The sequence below is a fragment of the Enhydra lutris genome, unplaced genomic scaffold (genome assembly GCF_002288905.1).
Source record: "Enhydra lutris kenyoni isolate GAN:26980312 unplaced genomic scaffold, ASM228890v2 scaffoldscaffold27, whole genome shotgun sequence".
NCBI classification, from domain to species: domain Eukaryota; kingdom Metazoa; phylum Chordata; class Mammalia; order Carnivora; family Mustelidae; genus Enhydra; species Enhydra lutris.
The window spans coordinates 510,276-533,556 of record NW_019154111.1 but is presented as its reverse complement, the minus strand read 5'-3'; the positions used below and the strand labels follow the sequence as shown (position 1 = coordinate 533,556).

Genomic DNA, 23,281 nt, shown 5'->3' with positions numbered 1-23,281 from the left:
TTGTTCTTCAAAGCTTAGGGTAAGATTTTTATATATCAGTGTTACATTTAAGAATGTACCCAAGTCCTAATTCTGTTAGTATTTTCCTACTGTTCTCACAAAGAACTGTTCAAAAGTTAGACAGCAGTAAAGGAAACCTCACTGAAAATGGAGTGAGGAGCCCTGCAGGGGGCGCTCTCATGCACGTGTGCTCGCCTTCCCCTCTCCCTCCCACACTCAGCCTGCAATTCCAGCAGAAAGACAGAAGGTTAAGAGTTATTTTACAAGGAAGAGCACTTTTCTCATAGGAATTTTATTTCCCGCCTTTAAGAAAGGTAAGGGAAGATCCCTTCCTGCCCGGCAACAAGGCACTAACCACTCCCTGCAGCCAGCGAGAAACCACAACTTCGAGCTCTTGTTCTTCTCCAATGAAATTCCATTCACAATAACTCGACCCAATTTCTTCCTTAAACCTAGTAAAAACTGACCTTGCCTTTCCCTCTTCAGACTTGCCCACGGTTCACCACAGTTTACTTGTCCCCAATTGCAATTTCTCTGCCACTCCCTGATAAACTCATTCTGCTGGCTATTTTATTTTTGAGGTTGACATTTGCCAGAAATGAAAATAGAAAAAGGTGTAATAAGGTAAAAACCAATTACCCTAGGAGAATGAGAACCAAAGGGGGAGAGAGAAATCATTAACTTTTCCTGTATTTGTCTTTATATCATATAAATGCTGAAATCAACTCTGCACTCCATTTAAAAGCCTTCAAGAAGGAGGTTGGGAGGGGGGAATTTGTGAGCAAAAATGGCAGAATAAATCAGATTAAAAACTGAAAACAGGCTGGGATAAACCTCACCATGATAGTTCTGTTCTGTGAGAAAAGAAGTTGACAAAGGCAGGTGGGGTGGGGGGAGTAACACCAGCCATCATGTGGGTTAGAAAAAAGCAATCTTTTCATTTTGGTTCATTTACTCACAAACTCATTTAGTATTTGTTTACCAATCTTTATAAAGGATTTTAACAGCATGCACAATGCACTTTTTAAGTCAAGAGCTGCAGCACTTAAATTAGAGCAACCCAGTGGTTCAACAGGGAAGACAATGAGGCCTCCAACTTAGATGAAAACTGAAGATACAGATGGTATAAATGTCCTACCTCATACCATAGAATAAATTCTAGAAGAGTGTATACCATACATAGTATATATACTTATACATATATATATATGGGTTATACATATATAATTATATATATAATATATATAATATATATGGGTTATACATATATAATTATATAGATAACTATAGTTATATAACTATATATAATATATATGGGTTATACATACATAATTATATATATATAACTATATATATAATACCATTATGCCATATATATGTACCATTATACCATATATATGGGTTATACATACATAATTATATGTATAATTATATATATAACTATATATAGTTTTATATATATATATACCATTATACCATATATATATGGGTTATAATTATATATATACATGTGTGTAACCCATATATATGGTATAATGGTATCTGACTATATATGGTATATACATCTATATATATATGATATATATACTTAAATATAGCTATGAAATTATAAAACTGAAGAAATTTATCTGAAGATCAAGTGAAGAAAAATTTTCTAGGCAAGTGTGCAAGGCAAGAAAGCATAACCGAGGGGTGTCTGGGTGGCACAGTTGAGTAAGTGTCCAACAGTCCAACTCTTGGTTTTGGCTCAGGTGGGATCTCAGGGTCATGAGATCGGGCCCATGTCAGGCTCTGTGCTCAGTGCAGAGTTTGCTTAGGACTCTCACTCTCAAATAAGTAAATAAATAAATGAGAAAGGAAGGAAGGAAGGATGGAAGGAAGGAGGGAAAGAAAGAAAGAAAGAAAGAAAGAGAAAAAGAAAAAGAAAAAGAAAAGAAAGAAATTAACCAAAAATACTGCTTTCATTACTAGGCTCAGGTTCTGAAGGCGAGGCTCTGTGCTCATTTCCAGATCTCCTACATCAAGCAAAATGCCTGGCACACAGAGGTGTTCAGGAACACTGACCAAATGTATTAGTGACTGAAGAACATATCCTGTTTTGTCAGCAACTGCATTGGGCCCTAGGTTTTCCAGTTACCATCTCAACTCCTCCCGGGTTCTAGTCTACTGGCCTGGTCTACACTGGTTCCCTGTTCTGTAGACACACCAGGCAACTCCACAGATCTCATGCCTTTGTTCGTGGATTTCCTTTGGCCTTACACGCTCTTCAGAATAATGCAGTAATTACGAACACTGACTCTGGGATCCCACAGACCTACTTCAAATCCCAGGTTTGTCATTTATTATATGTGAGACTTTGAGGTATTTGAGAAATTTAACATGTCTCAGTCCACAAAGTGTAGGCTGTAATAATGGGAGATTCAGTGAAAAAACACATATGAAGAGCGTTGTATGGTGTCTGAAAAAAATAAATCAATACTCAAACATAGTTGTCTGCTCTAATAAAGACCTAACTTACTTTTCAAAACCTAAAGCAAATATTTTACTCCTTTTCCCTACCTCTCACTCTCTTTTCCCCCAGTAATTATTCTCATCTTTAAACCATACTATTTAATTCTTTTCACTATTAATAGTTATACAATAACAGGTTATACACTTCAGGCATGTCGAAAAAAAATTTACTTATCCCTTTTATTTTCAAAATTGAGCATAGATCCTGGCACAAAGAAATCTTGAAATTAACTGTTTTGTAATATGAACTTAAAAAAACAATCATCGTGTTGTTTCCTGTATCCCTAAAGAGTCACCCCTAGAACTCAACACATGCACACATGTTCACAAATTTACTCAATTTTAGAGCGTTCTAATTTTCCATTACTCTTTAAGACTTTCTAGGTCTTAGAAAATTGCTTCTAGTAACATCATAACCTATATGAACAGAAATACAAATCTCAGAATTGTCTTTTAATGTAAAGAAATACCATTAAGAGGCTCAATACAGGTGTCCCTCACTTAATGAGCCTTATGTTCCAGTTCTAAATCAGCTATAAACTGAATTCTTTTTCTTTCTTTGGCATTCACTATAAAATAAGACTTTGGCACTCAAATCTCCAAAGATTTACAGGCCAGTTAATAATCAGTAACGTTCATACTCCAGCTGCCAATGCAAGCTTCCACATAAACCACACCTACCACAACTGCTCCACCCACACATATATCTGGAAATGATGTGGGCCAAAAGGAGGAAATGAACCTTTCCCCCTCTTTCCCCTGCCAGAACATAAAAAGAATGGTTTTAATATCCCGGGCACATGTCCAAGAAACCAGTTATAACTTTTCCTTTCTAGGCCTTTAAAAAAAGCCTATCGGAATCTAAGGGAATACCAGTGACTTTAGAAGTCGATAAGTATTAGCAAACTTACACCATGAACTGGTAGCCCAAACAGCTAAAGAAGGAGGAAGCCCTGATTTCGAGCACTTGCCAGTTTCCATGCTGCAAATGGTCGTGGCCATTTACAACCTAACAAGTGCCTTGCAAATTTCCTGAGTACTTAGTAAGCAGCTGGAGACCCTCTCTTGCAATCACTGCTCCTGAAAAAGAACGATGCTTTGAATCCCTAGATTTCTGGTAACCTTAAAAGACAAAGTATGTCGAGTCAGCTTTATATAAATTCAACGAACTGCAGTCACCAACTGGTTTGTACTATTTTATCTCAGTCTCAGCATGAATAAAACCTTTAAAAAAGAGAAAAAATAAAATTCCCTATTTCTTGACGGTAAATAAAAAAACTTTAATGTCCTACATCTAACCTGGAAGGAATTTTAATACCTCATGAGTTTAATAATTCTTCTATCATAACAGAGAGACACAGAATGAAATGTTTCAGTAAACAGAAAGTAATTTTGTACCAAAGGGGGGGAGGGAACAACCATAATCAAACTGGTTTTTGTTTCGTTTTACTTGCCAGAAAAAGCTCTGCTGACTGCATTCAGTTGTGACGCCTAATTCTAGTGACTAATTTTTGTAGTCAGTCTGGAATCTTTCACTGTTTTATCTAATCAATGATTTAATTCAACCTCTCCTATATAAGAAAAATAACCACAAGTGCCACTGTAGTTTTTACTTACTCCCCAGTTATGCCTAAACACTTTCTACATGCCTACAACTGTTCTAGGTATAAGGGATACAGCAGTGAAAATCCTGCCTCATGGACTTTACACTCCTCACAAGGAGACAGAAAAATATACAAAATAAGTAAAATACATAGAATGTTAGACAATACTGAATACTAAGGAGACAAATAAGTCCACGAAGTAGAAAAGGAAAGGGCAGCTCACTACAGAAGATCTAGACTCTGAGGAGGGGAAATGAAAGTAGGAAGTGAGAGATGGGCCCAAGGCTCCCTGTGGGAAAAGGAACGCCCAGTGCAGAGACTCTCAGGCCCTAGCCCTGAAAGCTCAGGGAAATGTCGGCAAAGTGAATTTGGCCAGAGCTAAATAAGAGGAGGAGGAGTATAATTTGGGGTTTGAAACATAGGTTCCTGACCTCATTATTTACACACTTAATTTTTTTTTCATTAAAAGTGATTAAACGGTTAAGCATCTGCCTCTGGCTCAGGTCATGATCCCAAGGTCCTGCTCAGCAGGGAGTCTCTTCTCACTCTCCTTCCCCCGGCTTGTGTGCACCAGCTCACGCTCTCACTCTCTCACTCTCTCACTCACTCTCTCAAATAAACAAAATCTTTAAAAATATAAATAAATAAAGCAGTTTAATGGAAGTGCAGAGGGAGAGACTCTCAAGCAGATTCTATGCTGAACATGGAGCCCAACACAGAGCTCGATTTTACAACCCTGAGCCAAAATCACGAGTTAGACGCTTAGCTGACAGAGCCACCCAGGCACCCCTCAAGTGAGGTTCTAAAGTCAACTAATACCTCAATATGCGTCCAAGGTTCTTTTTCGCTCCAAATCACTATACAGGGTGGCTTGTGTTATTTCCAATAAAATGTCCTATTATAAAAAGGTCAAACGTGACAAAACGTTTAATTTTTTTTTTAAAGATTTTATTTATTTATTTGACAGAGAGAGATCACAAGTAGACAGAGAGGCAGGCAGAGAGAGGGAGGGAAGCAGGCTCCCTGCCGAGCAGAGAGCCCGACTCGGGACTCGATCCCAGGACCCTGAGATCATGACCTGAGCCGAAGGCAGCGGCTTAACCCACTGAGCCACCCAGGCGCCCCTAGAACTGGGAGGACAAAACGTTTAATTTTAATGAGAAATATGATTTATCAATTATCCACTTATAATTCTCTTATTTTATCTGTAGGTTATGTTTAGCATCACAAAAGCAGATTATATAATCTGGTGGGTTCTCAGATTCTTCATCTAGTCCCCTGAAAAACTGACATGACTGGAGCCATTCTCAAAGGGAGCCGGAGTGGCCCCTGGAGAGAAAGCACCTTACCCGCCTTTATTTACACGGGGCCGAAACCTGTGGACTGGGCAAAATGACAACTGTTTGAGAAGTCAGCAAAACAGACACATGATCACAGTACTGACAGGGACTTTCTGAAGATAAAAGTCAGCAGTCACTCAACACATAACCCCAAGCAGCTTAGCTGGTTACACCAGCCACAGAAAATTTCTGTTCTCTCACTTCATGTAATTGCTCCCCTTCCTTCTCCTCATAAAAACCCCTTGCTTTCACTCTAAAACAGGAACACCCTGATTCTGTGCTCCCCGAATTGCAATTCTCCAAGCCCAAATAAACCCCCATTTGCCTCTCACTGCTGTTTCTCATTTTCGGGCTGACACCCCATCTCCCAGCTCTGTGGCATTTGTGGATCTCGCTGCTCACTTGCACATCTATCGAAAGGCAAATGAAGGAAAGGAGAGCAAATGGAAACCAATCTCTCATTCTGTTCCTTGACGAAGGTCTTAAATCTTTCCTTAGAAGGTATAGATGGCATTACCATATTTCACTGATTTCAAAATAAACATTTTTGCACATTTTAACATCTCTAACACGCATTTTAGGAGGCAACAAAATGTACTGTAGAATCAGCGATATCTTAGCACTGTGTCAGAGTGTAACTGGCATTTTTTTCCTTCTTTAGTTGTCAATAAAACGATTTATCTCAAAGACATCATCAATGCAATCAAAACCATTATTTAAGCAAGTCTTGCTATTTCTTTATATCAATACCATGAATATTTGTGAATATAATAAGGCTTCTAAATAAATCAGATTACACTTTGTGGAATCAAGATGTCAGAATAAAACATAGTAGGTATTAATCAGCAATGATCATAATATTCTCTGCTTTTCTAACTGAAACTAATCTTTATATTTAAAAGTGATTATTTCCCTGTGATGCCATTAGGGACCAAAGATACTAAGAAGGACATTAATGTTTTGCAATGAATGAAGAAATTAAGTCTCAAAATAAACAGTCGAAAGAACAACAGATTTAATAAAACAAACCAACTTGCCAAGTACAAAGAGATCCCACATTTAAGGGGAATCATAACCCCTCTCTGCCCTGAGGTGGGGGTGTTAGTCACAAAACTTGTTCCAGCACTCCTGAAGGTTAGCAATAGTGCCCCGGGTGGAAGAGGTACAGCACTCCTTGCAGAAAAAAATACCAAATGCAAAAAGGGACACACACACATACACACACACACACACCCCACCCCACCCCAGCAATACTATGAACAGGAAAAAGCAGAGTTGAAGAAGGTCATTAGACTGGGGCGGCTCTAATGACTTGCTAGTCTACATAAGGAAATGAAAGCCTAAGCCAGACTCAACTGTAAAGGCACTGGCACCTGAGTAAATTTAAGAACAACTAATCATAAACACCTAACTCAGCTTTCCCATATGAGGCAACCACTTAAGCTGTGGAGATTCAAGTAATTTCCTTGCCTTGCTTCCATGGCTGCTCTCTAAAAGCTTTGCCCCAGCCCCTTGCAGCAGAACACTGCTAACTACCTCAGTCTGTGGCTGCCTGATTCAAGAAGATATTTGCTTCAATACACTTTTGAAATATTTTAATGTGCCTTAGTTTATCTTTTAACAAAGATAATGGCCACAGAAAAACCCAGAGACAGAGGTACTAGGCACATAGTAAAATATGTTTTAGGCCATTTTAAGTAATGATCACCACCTTCCCCTTACCATTAATTTCAGCTGAAGATTCTGAAGACTCAAAAAATGAGTAGTTTTAAAAATCTCCATTCTGATATGGCTATTATTGGCCTTACTGCTTAGAGCAATGTCAAGGTGTTCCAGATAGCTATAAGCCAATGAATGTCTTCTTTAGATTTGACACACTAAAATTAAAATGAAATAGCTCTTAACATTATTTGTGCTAATCAACTCATGTTCCTCACCATTATGATTCAGCAGGTAGGGCTTCTGAAGTTACAGAGTGCTCAAAAAGCTAAAAAGAATGTGAATAAGATTATGAGTGAAATCTAAAGAAGACAGGTTAAATCTGCTCCCAAGTATATAAAAGCCCAAGAATTTATCCCATCAGCATGTGAATAATAGGTGCCAGCACAGCAAACTGTCATCTGGAAGTCTTGGCAGTTCCTCCCTTTGAGCACAGATATGGCAGGAGCCATAAGGTAGGGCTGTGCGAGGAGATAATTAGAGCTCTCATTTCCCAGAGTATTGTCAGCCTCAAAAAAATAATAAGGTGCTATTATTTTATTATACAGCAAGTTATACTGTTACACAGACTGTTATACAAGAAGGTAACATTTACTGAATGCTTACTATGTATCAAGTACTAGAGATTCTCCCCAACGAGGAAGAAACTCTAGGAGGACCTGAATCTCTTACTGTTCCGTGCTGGATCCATGGTGCCTGGCCCAGAGGAGAGACTGAATACGGAATAAAAAGGAAAATGCAAGTTGGAAATCAAAGTATTTCATATGTACCACTTAATCCCTGTAAATTCTATTACTTTTCCCATTTTGTCAAAGGAAAAATTAAGAGTTGAAAAAGAAAGTAACTTGCCAAGTGGCAGAATAAGGCCTGCCCTTCACACGGAAGCCTCAGTGGTAACCTCTAAGCTGCCCCTTCCATACCTATATTGATTTCCTACTTATGACAAGACTTCATACAAATCCCAAGCGGTCTGAGGCCTGGAGTGTGATTTAGAAAAACAAAAACAAAAACAACTCAGGAAAGGCTAAGTGGGAGATACTCAGTAACCCATCAACAACCACTGAGTTTCCAAGAGTAAGAGGCTGTTTAAGAACTTTCAAAGAAGCCACAACAGATGAGAAAAACTAAGGGAATTCCAAGGATAAAGGACAATTTTGGTGGAGATTTCAGCATTTAAAAGTCCTGTTGTTTTGGGGCGCCTGGGTGGCTCAGTGGGTCAAAGCCTCTGCCTTCAGCTCAGATCACGATCCCAGGGTCCTGGGATCGAGCCCCGCATCGGGCTCTTGCTCAGCCGGGAGCCTGCTTCCCCCTCTCTCTCACTGCCTGCCTCTCTGCCTGCTTGTGATCTCTGTCTGTCAAATAAATAAATAAAATCTTTAAAAAAAAGAAAAAGAAAAAGAATAATTAATAATATATAATGAATGTATTGATTTTTTTTTAAGTAATATATGTTTGTCAAATCTAAGCCAGAGCTTACCAGAATGTTTCCAAGAATGATTTTTCATACAAGTAGGTCATGACTGTCACTTCGCTGACACTGAATGAAAGGTACCATTCCAATTTCAGGAAGGTTAAAATGTGACAGAAAAAATTTATACCTCTTTAGAATCCATTGAAAAGCAGAAACAGCTAGAGACCATGCAAGTGTGAAAGTTTCTTAACAAAAGAATCTTATGCCTCCTCGAAAGGGCCTTAACACGAAACAAAAAGTAGCAGTTCAGTAACTACCAACGAAAAATACACACAACAATTAGTGTTTTCCTTTGAAATTCTGTATATGCAGAGAACTTTTTATTTTTTTATTTTTTTAAATTTATTTAATTGATGGAGAGAGAGACACACAGTGAGAAAATATAAGCAGGGGGAGTGGGAGAGGGAGAAGCAGGCTTCCTGCCGAGCAGGGAGCCTGAGCAGGATCCCAGGACCCCGGGATCATGACCTGAGCAGAAGGCAACCGCTTAAAGACTGAGCCACCCAGGCGCCCCAAGAGAGAACTTCTTTTTTTAGAAAATGCCACCACTGGGTGGCTCAGTCTGTTAAGCATCCGACTTAAGATTTTGGCTCTGGTCATGATTTCAGCTCAGGTCATGATCTCAGTCAGGGCCGTGAGACTGAGCCCCGGTGGGCTCTGCACTCAGCATGAGTCTGCTTGGGATTTTCCCCACCCCTCACCCCTCCCCTGCCTCTAAATACATACATACATACATACATACATACATACATACATAAATAAGTAAATCAAACTTTAAAATAAATAATGTGAAATAATAACTAAGGTAAAACTTTCAACAGAAAGGTACTAAAACATTGCCTTCAAACAAAAGAACAGATAATCTGGAAAAATGGATCATTTCCAAACCCCTGGGTTTGTTAACATTTCATGAGAGACTGCATATTTAAAGTTAAAAAAAAAAAAAACTGGAAAGAATGCATGGGAGGTTAAGGATTATATCACACGAAGATAGGACTTAGTACATGAAGGCTCCTACAGACACTGAAAGGTTTGCAAGAAAAACAAAAATAATTTTTACTTTCAAGGAGTACTGAGCAGATACTCATTGTAGGTAACTGGAATTGTCATGGTTATTGTTGATTTTTCATATTATAGTTCATTTATCTACTGTATTCTATACTGTATCACACACATGGCCAAATTATTCTTAATACACATTGGATCTAAAACCAGCAGTGAACAAAATACAGCTAATATAAAGCTTTAAGTCGAATTTGGTGTTCTTCAAATGCAAATTATATATAAATGGTATCAGATTAAACTGAAGTTGAGTTTATAAGAACTCTAAGTCGTCAAACAAGAAAATAAGAAGAGTCTCAGACGCAAATGGTACACTGCCTATGGCTGAGATTCTCTCACTGCCCAAACTCTACTCAGACTAACTCAATTCTTTTTCTGGCTTCCCCAGACTTTTGGACTTCCATGCTCTTTCCACACTGCCCAATTTTAGCAAGAATCCTACTGAGTCAGTTTAAACAGAATTGCCCCCACCCCAGACCAGCCCCACCATACCCTCAATATCTGATCACCTTCCAGACCAGATCATATCCATTATCCCCCAGCATCCCCCGGGTGATCATCTTGGCCTGCCTTCAGCAAGAATCTTGTTAGACCATTCAAGCCAGAATCTTCCCACCCTGGATATTTCCTCTCAGAAATTCTCCATCCACTGATCCCCATCCTGCTCCTTAGCTACAAATTCCCACCCACTCCTGCTGTATTCGGAGCTGCATCAGTCTCCCACACTAAGACCCCATTAAAGTGGTCCCTGCACCAACAGCCATGGCCCCTCCCTTGAATAAAGACTTATTGTGCTTTAATGAAGGTCACTGAACAATTTTTTCCTTTAAGAGTTAGAGTATTTTTCTTCAACACCCATTAGACATGAGGAAGAAAGTAAAAATAAAATATCCTAGAGGCACCTGGGTGGCTCAATTGGTTAAGTGTCTGCCTGTGGCTCGGGACATGATCCCAGGATTCAGGAATTGAGCCCCACATCAGGCTCCCTGCTCTTGGGGGTGGGGGGTCTGCTTCTCCTTCTCTCTCTGCTGCTCCCCTGCTTGTGCTCTCTCACTCTGTCAAATAATAAAATCTTTAAAAAATAAAATGTAAGAAGTAAAAAATCCTAAAACAGTGGTAGGGTTATACATGGCAAGACTTCCTCACTTTTCTATACAACTTTTTATAGAGTGAAAAACAAAAAATAGAAAACCAAGAATCAAGCAGAAGACAAGCACATAAGTTTGTGGTCAGACTTTTTTTTACCCTGAAAAAAAAATGGGGAACACCTACAAAAGACTTTGATAAAACTATATGTAAAGAAAGTTCAAGTGCATCAGGATAAATCTGGGGTGGTATATATGGGAGGGAAGTCAGACAGACTGATTAGGCCAAATGGCAAACAGACTAAATGGAACAAAAAGAAAAGCTATGTGCAGGCCTATCCCCAGGTTAGATATATTATTTCGCAGCACAGTGGGGCAGGCCAGGGAGAGGAGGAAAACAGGAACTGATAAACATCTATATTAGGACCCAGGAAGCAACATAGAAGAAATCATAGACCTAATCTTTTCAAGATTTATTTATTGGGCGGCAGGGGAAAGGGACAGGAGGAGAAGGGGTAGAGGAAAGGGGAGAAAGTCTCAAGCAGTCTCCACAGTGGGCTTGGAGCCCGACGTGGGCTTGACCTCATGACCTGAGCCAAAACCAAGAGTCAGGACATTTAACTGACTGTACCACCCAGGCTCCCCAGTCATATATCTAATCTTTGCTACCAAATAGGAAAGTCCCCTGAGCACAAATATACTCTAACCCCAAACAATATAACGGATTTCCCTGTTATAACCCTCCTACACATTCTCATTAATTCTGGGTAGAGCAAGGTGAAGTAGACCAAGAAGTAATATTGGACTTGAGTTCCATTTCACCATCATTACCTGGACATGGGCTCCATAAGGTCTGGAAGATAATTCTACCTGCAGCACGCAATAGAAAACTCAATATGTACCTGTAGCTTTTTAAAAAAGTCAGTTTCTGGGCCTCAATTTTCTCATATCTATTTATATAACCATATTTTCTTGTAGTTGGCATTTTTAGGAGCTTGACATAGTTACTACAGATAGAAACATTGTATCTGCTCTCAAATATACCAGAATTTAGCAGAAGACATATTATTAACATAAGGTTAACTGAGAAATAAAGTAAAGTAAAAGTATAAGAATGAATCTAGGATTAGCATTTGTGCATTCAGGGCCAAGGTTATTCTGAAAATTTTCATCAAAAGTATTAATCTGAAGAATTAATCTGTATCCATTTGTCAAACTGGCTGGAATTAAAAATTATATCTGCATGGAATTATAAAACTGATTTCAAATTTAAAACTATATTGTCTGAAACAATTAGATAAAAATGGGAAGATCCCATATATTTGAATCACATCCTGGGCCCTAAAACACCACTGTTGGCAATAAAAACTCGTGTGTCCCCTAAAAGGTATTAATTTCTAATCACAAGGCCTGAATTTCTGACAATTTCCTTCAGGGAAGAACCCGTATAGATATATAAGCCCATACAACCATAAAGGAAACCCACACTTGCCTAAACCAATCGAGATCTTTCATTGCTAAATGAAAAAGTTCAGAGATACCTAAGGATAAATATTAAAGAAAAAGAGCAGGGAATTAGACAACTCCCACCTTGAGGTGATTGCAGGGATCAAAAGAACTTCCTTAAGGATGATCTTCAGAGATCTGAGGATATTATGAGGATGAGTGTAACAATGGAAGGAAGGAAGGAAAGTCTTGCAGGAGGGAGGAGTGCGGAGGGACAAGCAGAAATTATAATTATAATGAAAATCAACCCAAGCAGTGAATAGAATAGTCACTGGAAAAAAAGACTTTCCTGTAGATATAAAAGTTATGTTAAGGAAACCTCCAAAAAGAAAAGGAAATATTACAGAGAATACTTACAAGAGAAAAGAGTGTATAAGGAAATCCATTAATAATAAATATAATAAAGAGAAAACACAACTCAAGGTTTTCCTCTTGAGGAAAATATTACAAAAAAAAAAAGAAATTTAATTCCTTAAGTAAAAATGAAGATGTAGTTTTTTTCTTAGCATCTGGTACCATGTCTCTAATACCTTCTTTGAAAGCAAGTATTTACTCAATTATGTAAGTTACTCTGTTCCAAAGTTTTCAGTCGACTGTGAGACTTGGTTCGCTTTTATATTTCATTCATCCTTTTGTTCAAAATTCATGTAAGTAGTTGGCATTTAATAGTGAACACCTATAGTATTTGTTATTTTTGGTGAAGATACTAGAACAAATAAGATTCAGTTTTGTTCTCTGAAGACAAATTTATAATGTGAATCCATGAAATATTGTAAACTATAGAGGGTCTAGTGCTAGTTTCTTCCACTGGCTGGTAAAAAAATTGTTTTCTTTTGCTAAATATTTATCATTTGCTATGTCTCATGGGGCAAACTTGTAAAAACCTGGAATAACAAATTTTAAATAGCAAGATATTTAAATATTCTGTAAATATAAACACTCGAGATTTTTCTAAGAACAATGTAAGGTTTGGAATGTAGTAAATTTCTTGGCACTTTTACACTGAATCTTATGGCAAGTTCCCACTGTATAACCGTATGTGTGTTTTCCTTTCCTTTGTAGGAACAAATGACAAAAGGTCATTAAGAACAGTTTAGAGAAACAAACTAGAATTATTTGCAATTGATCAAAATTGTAGGGATATTTTTCTGATTTTTTAACTGAATAATTAATGCACTTGGAATCAATGTCAAAAGTTATGATCTACTATAGAGTGAGAAAGAAGTCTTTCCAGTCTACTCCCAACCAGTTACCCCTCTCTAGAGTGAACAATTTTACTAATTTCTCAGAACTCCATTTTGAATATTAAATGTGGCTAGTAGGTTTTCTCTAATATTCTATAACCAAAGAATGTCATGCACTAATAACATTTAGATGACTATCTCAAGGGCACATATGTACAACCATTCATTGTTTATAGGTAACATGTGGTGTTTGAGTGGAGATCACCTCGTGCAACATTCTTGGCCTGGCCCAGAATCACTAGCACACTGCAGAATTCCTTCTGTAAGATTCCAGGAAGATGGTCACACTTTGTCTTAAATAAAATATGAATGTCTAACAAATGTGTTGGTTCAATTAGTAGAAGGGAGAAAAACATCTCTCTTACTCTAAGAAAAACTACCTAGCTGTAACTTTTATTCAGTTTTTACTTGATTGTGTGCTCCAAATAAGGTCACTGAGTCACTGATTTCTCAAGAACACTGTGGATTATGACCCCTAAAAAAAAAAAAAAATGCTAATACACGAAATATGCATACAAATTTGGGAAGAAACTTATTCTTTAAAATATATATGTATTTACTACCTCTTCCTCTTCTCCTTGTGAACAATTCAGGTAAGCCTGAACATGGCAGGCGAGCACATATGCAAGAATGTGTTGGGGGGGGGGGGGGAGGTTGTGGGGTCAGAGGTGAAGAAGGCAAGCCACCATGAGATGTCAGAGCTCAAAAGGGGGTGAGGGGGAGATAATGCCATTCCCATTAAGCTGGTGTGAGGACTATAATAATGAAGACTTAGCACAAAGTCTACCAAAGTTGGGAATCTTACCTCTTTGGTTCATTGCTATGGCCTCAGGGTATAGAAGGTGACTGCCATGTAATCGATGTTCAGTCATGTTTGAGAACAGAATAATTATCAACAGAAAACTTTACCGAATAACTAATATTACAATAAGAAACATTAAAAGGAGTGGGAAAAATCTAGAAGACACAGTGAGTAAAAAAGGAAAATCTGAAGCCAGGGGTTCCTGAAAGCAAAAGGGAAGGAAATCTGAGTATGTATCAATCAAAGCAAGCACACAAAACAGGCCGATCCTTTCTCACATCACTTTGAGGTAAAAATACTGAAGTATAAAAATTTAAACAACATCGCTGAATCAAAACTTTGGAAAATTTGAAAAGAGAGAAAAGATGTGATTGCATTCCAATAAAACAAATAGAACGCCAAACTATAAGCACAGTAGAAGGCGACATCATGTCAAGGTAGTATTTACTGTTAGGAGACAATTCTCCACAAGTTGCTTACACCTTTGTCTACCTTCAAGTGAAGCACTGATTGCCTTTGTTTTGGACGATCTTTTTTTTTTTTTTTTTTTTAAAGGAAAACAAAGTTTTATTATTTATTTGACAGACAGAGATTACAAGTAGGCAGAGAGGCAGGCAGAGAGAGGAGGAAGCAGGCTCCCTGCTGAGCAGAGAGCCCGATGTGGGGCTCGATCCCAGGACCCTGGGATCATGACCTGAGCCGAAGGCAGAGGCTTAACCCACTGAGCCACCCAGGCGCCCCTTGGACGATCTTTTTAAGGGTATTTGTATAGTCAAGACACTTGGGAGATAGAATGTCTCCCTCTGGAGCACAGCAGGGGACCTTATAGGGTGCTCCCCTACATACTGTAGTTGTTGCTTCCAAATCTGAATGTGTACTAGGAATTATATGTGAAAGGCTTGTACTTCCCTATCCTTAAGGGCTAGAGATTTATCCAGATGAGGAAAAACCTCATGTAAATAACTATCGAACATGCAAATTGCTCCTGCTCCCTCTTCCCTGTAGTGGACCAGCTGAAACAAAATAGTGTCCCAGGCTGAGGCGCCTGGTGGCTCAATTAGTTAAGCGCCTGACTCTTGATTTCAGCTCGAGCCACAATCTCAGGGTCGTGGGAATAAGCCCCATGATGGGCTCCATGCTCAGAATGGAGACTGCTTGAAATTCTCTCTCTGCCCCTCCCATCCCCCCCCATGCTCTCTCATGTGTGTTTTCTCTCACTCTCTCTCTCTCAAAATAAATAAAATCTTTAAAACTAGAGTCGCAGGAGGGAAAGCAAAATCATATTCGTAGTTAAGGACTTACAGGAAGCAGAAGCAGTAAGGGAAATAATATCTCGACACAATTAACAGCCACACGTGGTCAATGCAAAGGCTAACAGGAGCTGGAGGCTTAGAGTGGAAGAATCACTGAGTAAATTCAACTGTTGCTCTAGACTATTCCAGTACTGTGACTGTAACTAATGCCCCCTTGGTCACTGTCTTGGGCATTACCAATGATTTCTTCTCCACAGTCAGCTAAAGCCCAAGAGCAATCTGCAGTCAGGTACAAGGCCTCTAAATATACCTCTAGAGAAATCTAAACTCCTCACCTTATTTGCTACCAGTACAGTAGGTGGGTTGGGATTTAGTGTCCTCTGACACCCAAAGTTTCCACTATAAAGGAGATGCTGTTGGTTACAAGTGAAGCCTCATTCTCAACAGTCCTGACTGTGGTGTTATCACACCTCTGCCTGCAAGGGTGACTAAAAACTCTCACAAGATACAAGAGCTTTCCCTAGTTACATTTCTTGGGATTAAGTGGACCAATCCATGTTCAATCCCTCTGGCAGTCAAGGAAATCCACTGGCTCTTCATTTCCCGCTACCACCACCAAAAGGGGACCCCAAACTTACCAGATTCTGTGCACTACGTGCTGCACTTGAGCATTCTACTTGGTACTTTGAGTCTGCTAATCTACAAATCAGCAGCCATCGACAGTGGCCTGAACAAAGAGGCTCTACAGAAAATCATCTGACAATCTGTGATGTGCTCTCAACCCTTGGGGCTCCATAGCCCAAATGACCTCTGAGTGACACGTATCTGTGACTAATGATTTTACCAACTGGACCATTAAGCAAGGCAGGGAGTACCCTCCAACTAGAGACCTGCCCTGGGGTTTTCGATTCCTCATCTCTATGCCACATTTACCAACTGCATCCTTAAAAAAACAAACAAAAAACAACAACAAGAACAACAAAACAGCGATGAGCATGCTGCTGGGCTCTCACTGAAACTAACTGACCCACAGAAGCCCTGTGACTCTTGAGGATGGCTCAACTTGAACTCAATTACTATCAAGTTGGGAAGGACCCATAAGTGTCCTGTGACAAACAAAAATGATATACTCAAGAATGAGCTAGACTGGTTCCCACTTGACATCTCAGATTTCCATGAAAAGGCGGCAGCTCTCCCTCTGGGGGAAACTATTCCCAACCCTGCCACTTGAAGTCAAGTCACCGGCTCATGTGGCTCTTGGCTGAACAGAGACCCAGCGTCCTCCAGACCGCTGCAGCTGTTCAAGCTCAGCACCAAGTGTGCAGAAGCAAAGTGGACAAGGTGTCTCTGCTCTACAGGACAAATTCGAGGCTACTCTTACAGCTCTGGGCAATCTGGCCTTCATGAACTGTATTTTTACTGACTCTTGGGGTACTACCAGTGGGTCAAGCTCAGGTTGGCCCCCTCTGACTGCTTGAAGTATTATGGACAGCGCTCTTGGTTAAATTATGTATGAGAAAAATTGAACAGATACGGTCTGAGTGTTGATCTGATTAATAGGATTGTTTGACAGAGTGGGGTAATTCATGTGAAAGTTCATCAGAAGCCAAGACAGTACAGAAGTAGATACTGTTGAGAGTACATCTCCACAGGCCTCTCATGTTTCTTCCTGTCTTAAAAGGGAGATGTCTCAACTGTTTTTATTCCAGACTAGACTATCGTTACAAGGATAGTTTGTAAGAGAGATGGTATCACCTCTGGAACAAAGTGCAGGCATACTTGCTTTCCATAAAATAAAGGTAGTATCTCTTTCCAGGGCATTTACTTCTCATTATAAAAAACTTGAGATTCCTAAGTTCTCGGTTCCGGTCTGTGATGCAATCCACAGCCCAAACAGGTGTCCTCTGACCCTCTTCACATCATCTTGTGGGAAAGGAGATCCAGGAAACTGACATAAAAATCACTAATCATCTGACTACTGCTACTGCTGTGAGTAATAAAGCCTCATGTCTTTTACTAGTGTCTACAAAACTGGGGCTAGCTGACTTGTTAGCTTCCAGTGGGGTAAAATCTGAGGTAATTCACAATTATTGCTATTTACAGCATCAAGAAAAGTAAATTATCATAGTTTAAGGCACAAGAATTAGCTGTATATGCCCATTTATGAAGCCCCTAAAAAGTTAAATTTAACAAAAAATACATATCTGCCTCTGCTCAGCCCTTCCCCCACCAAAAGTATCATCAATCCAGGAAAGCGCTGATTTCATTACCTATATCACGCCATTTGAACTTCATATATTTCCAATTCTTTACTTTTACCTATGAAATGATCAAGACTGAAATCATACAGGTCTGAGGAATACTAGAAAACTGACTATAAAAAAACGTTATTTCGGGGTGCCTGGGTGGCTCAGTGGGTTAAAGCCTCTGCCTTCGGCTCAGGTCATGATCCCAGGGTCCTGGGATAGAGCCCCACATCAGGCTCTCTGCTCAGCAGGGAGCCTGCTTCCCCCCCCTCTCTCTGCCTGCCTCTCTGCCTACTTGTGATCTCTCTCTGTCAAATAAATAAATAAAATCTTAAAAAAAAAAAAAGTTATTTCAAAATTTTTCAGGAATTAATAAAAACACTGATTGGTATCTAAAATATGGACCCTTGGGAACTTGTAGTTGTTTTCATATGAATTTTTCTCAGAATTTATAACTCTAGTTTATGCTGTAAATAATCTATCGGCAGAGGATAAATACTATGGAAGTCACACTTTTGAAATGTTTAAGAATACCATAGTTTATAGAAACAGTAAACATGTCAGAAGAATACATATTCGGGCTTATGGGTAGAAAACATATGTCTACATCAACCAAACTGCTGAAAATGATCACTGACTTTCTTTCCTTCCTTAAGACAATATTAACTATCCTATAAAGCACAAGACACTTTTGTTCACATCATAAACTACCCAAGTCAAAATACGTGCATATGAATGTAACCATGGAACAGGACTCGGTAAATGACAGTTTTCTTCATCATAAATTTCTAACAGTTCATTATAAACAAAATCCAGGAACAAGATTCAAAATTACATAATTTTGAAGACAGGTCTTCATTCATGATTGATGACTTCTGTACACAGCTAAGGTAGGGGGCTACTGGAGAGTAATAACTTTTATACTGTAAGAAAAAATGGTGTTCACATTCTTTCAGCTTTTTCAACACAACGGCAACAAAAACAATACTGAAGTAAACCCTAGACATAGTTCAACCTTGACATAGTATCATTTCATCTGTAAATATTTCAGTGGGCATCTCTAAAAGAGGAGTTTTTCTCCCCCTGCAAGACATATCCACAATACCATTGTCACATCCGGAAAATGATTGCTTAGTATCAATTACACTGTATTCAAATTTCCTCTTGCATAAAAAAAAAAAAAAATCTTTTATATTTGGTTCATTTAATTGACAATTTAAATAAGCTTCACACAAAAGTCTGTTTTAATCCAGGTTTCCCTTCCATCTTTTTGTTTTCCTTGCAATTTATTTGCTGAAGAAACTGGGTTGTTCATCCCATATTCTGGATTTTGCTGATTTTATCTAATGGTATCACATAGAATGCTCTTCTATTGTTTAAATTTCTTGTAATCTGGTAGTTTGTATCAGTTAATTTTTTACCTCCTCCCCACATCCCTAGCTCCAAATCTAGTTTTCTTGCCTGCTCTATGACAGTGGAGCTGAACATGGTTATTTCTCCCTTGCCAACTGACCCAATGTTAGGCTTTGTCAATAAAAGTTACATATCCCATGTATGTTCTTTTTGTGCTTATCTTAACATTTCTAACTGGGTATGTTTAACTTATAAAGTTAACATTTATCTACCTCCAAAGCAAATTCTAAGATCTAAGAACACCTGAACTATCCAATCCCCTTTATTTTTTTAAATTTAAATTCAATTAACATATAGTGTATTATCAGTTTCAAGGTAGAGTTCCATGATTCAGGAGTCTTATATAACAGCCAGTGTTCATTACATCACATGCCTTCCTTAATGTTCATCACCCAGTTATTCTTAAAATTGACTATTCTTGGTTGCTATGTTGGTTAACCTTTTTAAAGCCAGAAATTCTGTATCAATACAGTACCAGCAGCTACCATTTCCCTTGAGATAGCCTCCCCCAAAGGTGATGGCATTAGTAGTAGGTGGGACCTTTGAGAGGTGATTAGGTCATGAGGTTAGAGCCCTCATAAATAAGATTAGCGCCTTATAGAAGAGATCCCACAGAGATCCTTCAGCCCTTCCACCAAGTGAGGACACAAAGAAAAAGCGCCTGCTATGAACTGGAAAGGGAGCCCTCACCAGAAGATGACCATGTTGGCACCTTCATCTTGGACTTCTCAGCCTCTAGAATTGTGAGAAATAAAGTTTTATTGTCATAAGCTACCCCATCTGTAGCCAACTGGACTAAGATTTCTTTGGTTGTGGTATTGCCACAGTCTACATCCATTATTTTGTTAGGGGTTGAAATTCTAATTCTATTGCTGCTATTTAATTCTATCATTGCTTATTAGGGGTCGGTGAGATTCTAATTCTATCCTCACTCTTACTTATTACCTGGAGCACTCCTGCAAAGAGAAACTTCCTCATATGGATTTCGGACTACCCTGATAGTCAATTTGTTTAAGAATGGCAGAACAAACATTTGACTTTTCCTTTATCTACCAGAAAATTAGAAAAACAACAAAATTCCTAGACAAGAAAGAACAAAGAAAGTCACATTTGACACCAAAAGCATGATGCCTGACAAGAAAAACTGGTAAGTATCTCATCAAAATTAAGAATTTTTGCTCCACAAAGGATCCTGTTGAGCAGATGAAAAGACAAGCTGCAGACTGGAGTAAATACCTGATAACCACATACCTCATTAAGGATTTGTATCTAAAATATAGAAAGAACTCTCAAAATTCAACAATTACCCCCCAAAAAAAGACAATCCAACTAGAAACTGGGCAAAAAACATGAATAGACAGTTCACTCAAAGATACACAGACAGGGGCACCTGGGTGGCTCAGTGGGTTAAGCCTCTGCCTTCGGCTCAGGTCATGATTCCAGTGTTCTGGGATCAAGCCCCACATCAAGCTCTCTGCTCAGTAGGGAGCCTGCTTCCTCCTCTCTCTCTCTGCCTGACTCGCTGCCTGCCTGTGATTTTTGTCTGTCAAATAAATAAATAAAATCTTAAAAAAAAAAAAAAGATACACAGACAGGAAATAAGTACATAAATAGATGTTCACCACTAGCTATTAGGCAAATGCAAATTAACACCACAATGATTATCATTACATACCTACCAGAATAGCTGGAATACAAAGAGTGACAAACCAAATGTTTGGGAAGCTGCAGAGAAAGTAGATCATTCATACGCTGCTAGTGAGAACTAATAATTAGTTTTCAGTTTCTTAAACTACACCTGCAACTACCAAAATCCAGTAACTGCACTCCTGGGCAATTGTTATCCCAAAGAAATGAGAGCTGTTCACATAAAAACCAGTACATGAGTGTTCATAGCAGTTTTATTTGAAATAGCCAAAAACTGGAAACAACCCAGTGGAATAAATGGCTAAAAAAGTTTCATTTCTACCATAGTACTGTTCTGCAGGAAAAGGGAATTAACTCTTGATACACTCAAAAACTCAAACGGATCAAGGAAATTATACTAGTGAAAAAAAGGAAATTTCAGAAAGTTACACATGGTGTGTTCCACTTAAAATTCTTAAGATAAAATTGGAGCAACAGAGAACAGATGAGTGGATGTCAGGAGTTAGGGCTAGAAAAGAGGGAGAGAGAGAAGAAGGTGAGGCTAAAGCAGGTGGCACAAGAGAGCCTGTGGTGATGGAATAGACCTGTACCTTGAATTTGGTGGCAGTTACAGAAACATACACGAGAGAAAACTCTGTAAGACTTAAGCACATGTTCATCTACGCACACATGTACACACAAATACATGTAAGACTGGTGAAATGCAGGACACCTGGGTGGCTCAGTCATTAAGTGTCTGCCTTCGGATTGGGTGATGATCTCAGGGTCCTGGGACCGAGCCCCGCATTGGGCTCCCTGATCATCGGGAAGCCTGCTTCTCCCTCTCCCACCACCCCTGCTTGTGTTCCCTCTCTCCTTGTCTCTGTCAAATAAATAAATAAAATCTTAAAAAAAAAAAAAAAAAAGACTGGTGAAATGTGCATAAGCTTTGTGAAAAGTACTAATGTCTATTTCCTAGTCTTGATATTGTTTTTTACATCTGTTATATTTACATAAGATGCTACCATTATAGGGTAAACTGGATGAGGTGTACACAGGACCTCCATATATAAAGATTTTCTTTGCAACTTCCTGTAAATCTATACTTATTTCAAAGTTTAAAAAAACACATTTACACAAAACTTTCATTCTAAAAAAAAAAAAATTGGAGAAGTACCAATTATCAGTAATTATAGTTAAGAAACAAAATAATATTTCTAGCTTTTGTTTAAAGATAGACTGTATATAAAACCAAAAACCAGCTGTATGCTATTTATAAGAGCTAAAATATAAGGACCCATAAATCTAAAAGTATGAAAATAGAAAAAAAAAAAAATACCATAGTAGGAAAGTATTAACCAAAAAGTAACTAATGCAGTTATATTAACAGACCTCATCTCAACTACCTTGTTAAAGTTACTAATTTCAGATACATTTTGTCAACTTGGTACCACTCCTCCACAACAGATTACTAGGGATATATATGCCCAATACTAATGACAGATCCATAATTCTTAAGATACCTAACAGGGTTTGGGATCAAGAGTAGGTAACTCAAACACTTCTGATTGACAGAATGGGAAGTAGGAGAATTTACTACAATGCCATTTTTAGGTCAGCTTGCTAAAATACTAGGGGATGCCTGGGTGGCTCAGTTGGTTGGGCATATGTCTTTGATTCAGGTTATGATCACAGGGTTCTGGGAAAGAACCCCCATACTGGGCTCCCTCCTTAGTGGGGAGCCTTCTTCCTCTGCCTCTGTCCCTCCACCTGCTTGTGCTGAGAAATAAATAAAACGGTTAAAAAATAAAATAGTCATCACTGGGCCTCTAACAGAGCTCAAAGAATATAAGCTAAAAGTTTGATAGCAGTATATCCTTTACCTCAAAATATACAAACGAAAAGTAAATAATTCTCATTTTAAAAAATAGTTCTCTTACAAGACAATATATTTGACACACAAACACAAAACATCAAAACCTTACACTGAGGGGCGCCTGGGTGGCTCAGTGGGTTAAAGCTACTGGCTTCAGCTCAGGTCATGATACAAGGATCCTCAAGTCATGATCTCAGGATCCTGGGATCAAGCCCCGCATTGGGCTCTCTGCTCAGCAGGCAGTCTGCTTCCCCCTCTCTCTGTCTCTGCCTGCCTCTCTGCCTACTTATTTATTTGACAGAGATAACAAGATCTTTTTAAAAAAAAAGTCTAGCTTTAAAAAAAAAAAAAAAAACTTACACTGAAATAAAAATTAACTCAATATTCCTAGTGATCACTGAATCAGATAATCAGTATTTTATTTTTACTGACTTTATTATTATTCATTTCCATTAGGTATTAAGTGTTATCCAAAAAGTCCTTATTTTGACACCCTGTCATACTAAATGATATAATATTCTGG

At 38.6% G+C, this 23,281-nt stretch overlaps 1 protein-coding gene across 1 annotated transcript in view; it reads right to left on the bottom strand.

Annotated features, from left to right (window-relative positions):
• The window catches only part of LOC111152088 (thiamin pyrophosphokinase 1), a 348,477-nt gene that overhangs the window by 287,111 nt on the left and 38,085 nt on the right, over positions 1–23,281 (bottom strand). The gene's annotated exons all lie outside the window — the stretch shown is intronic.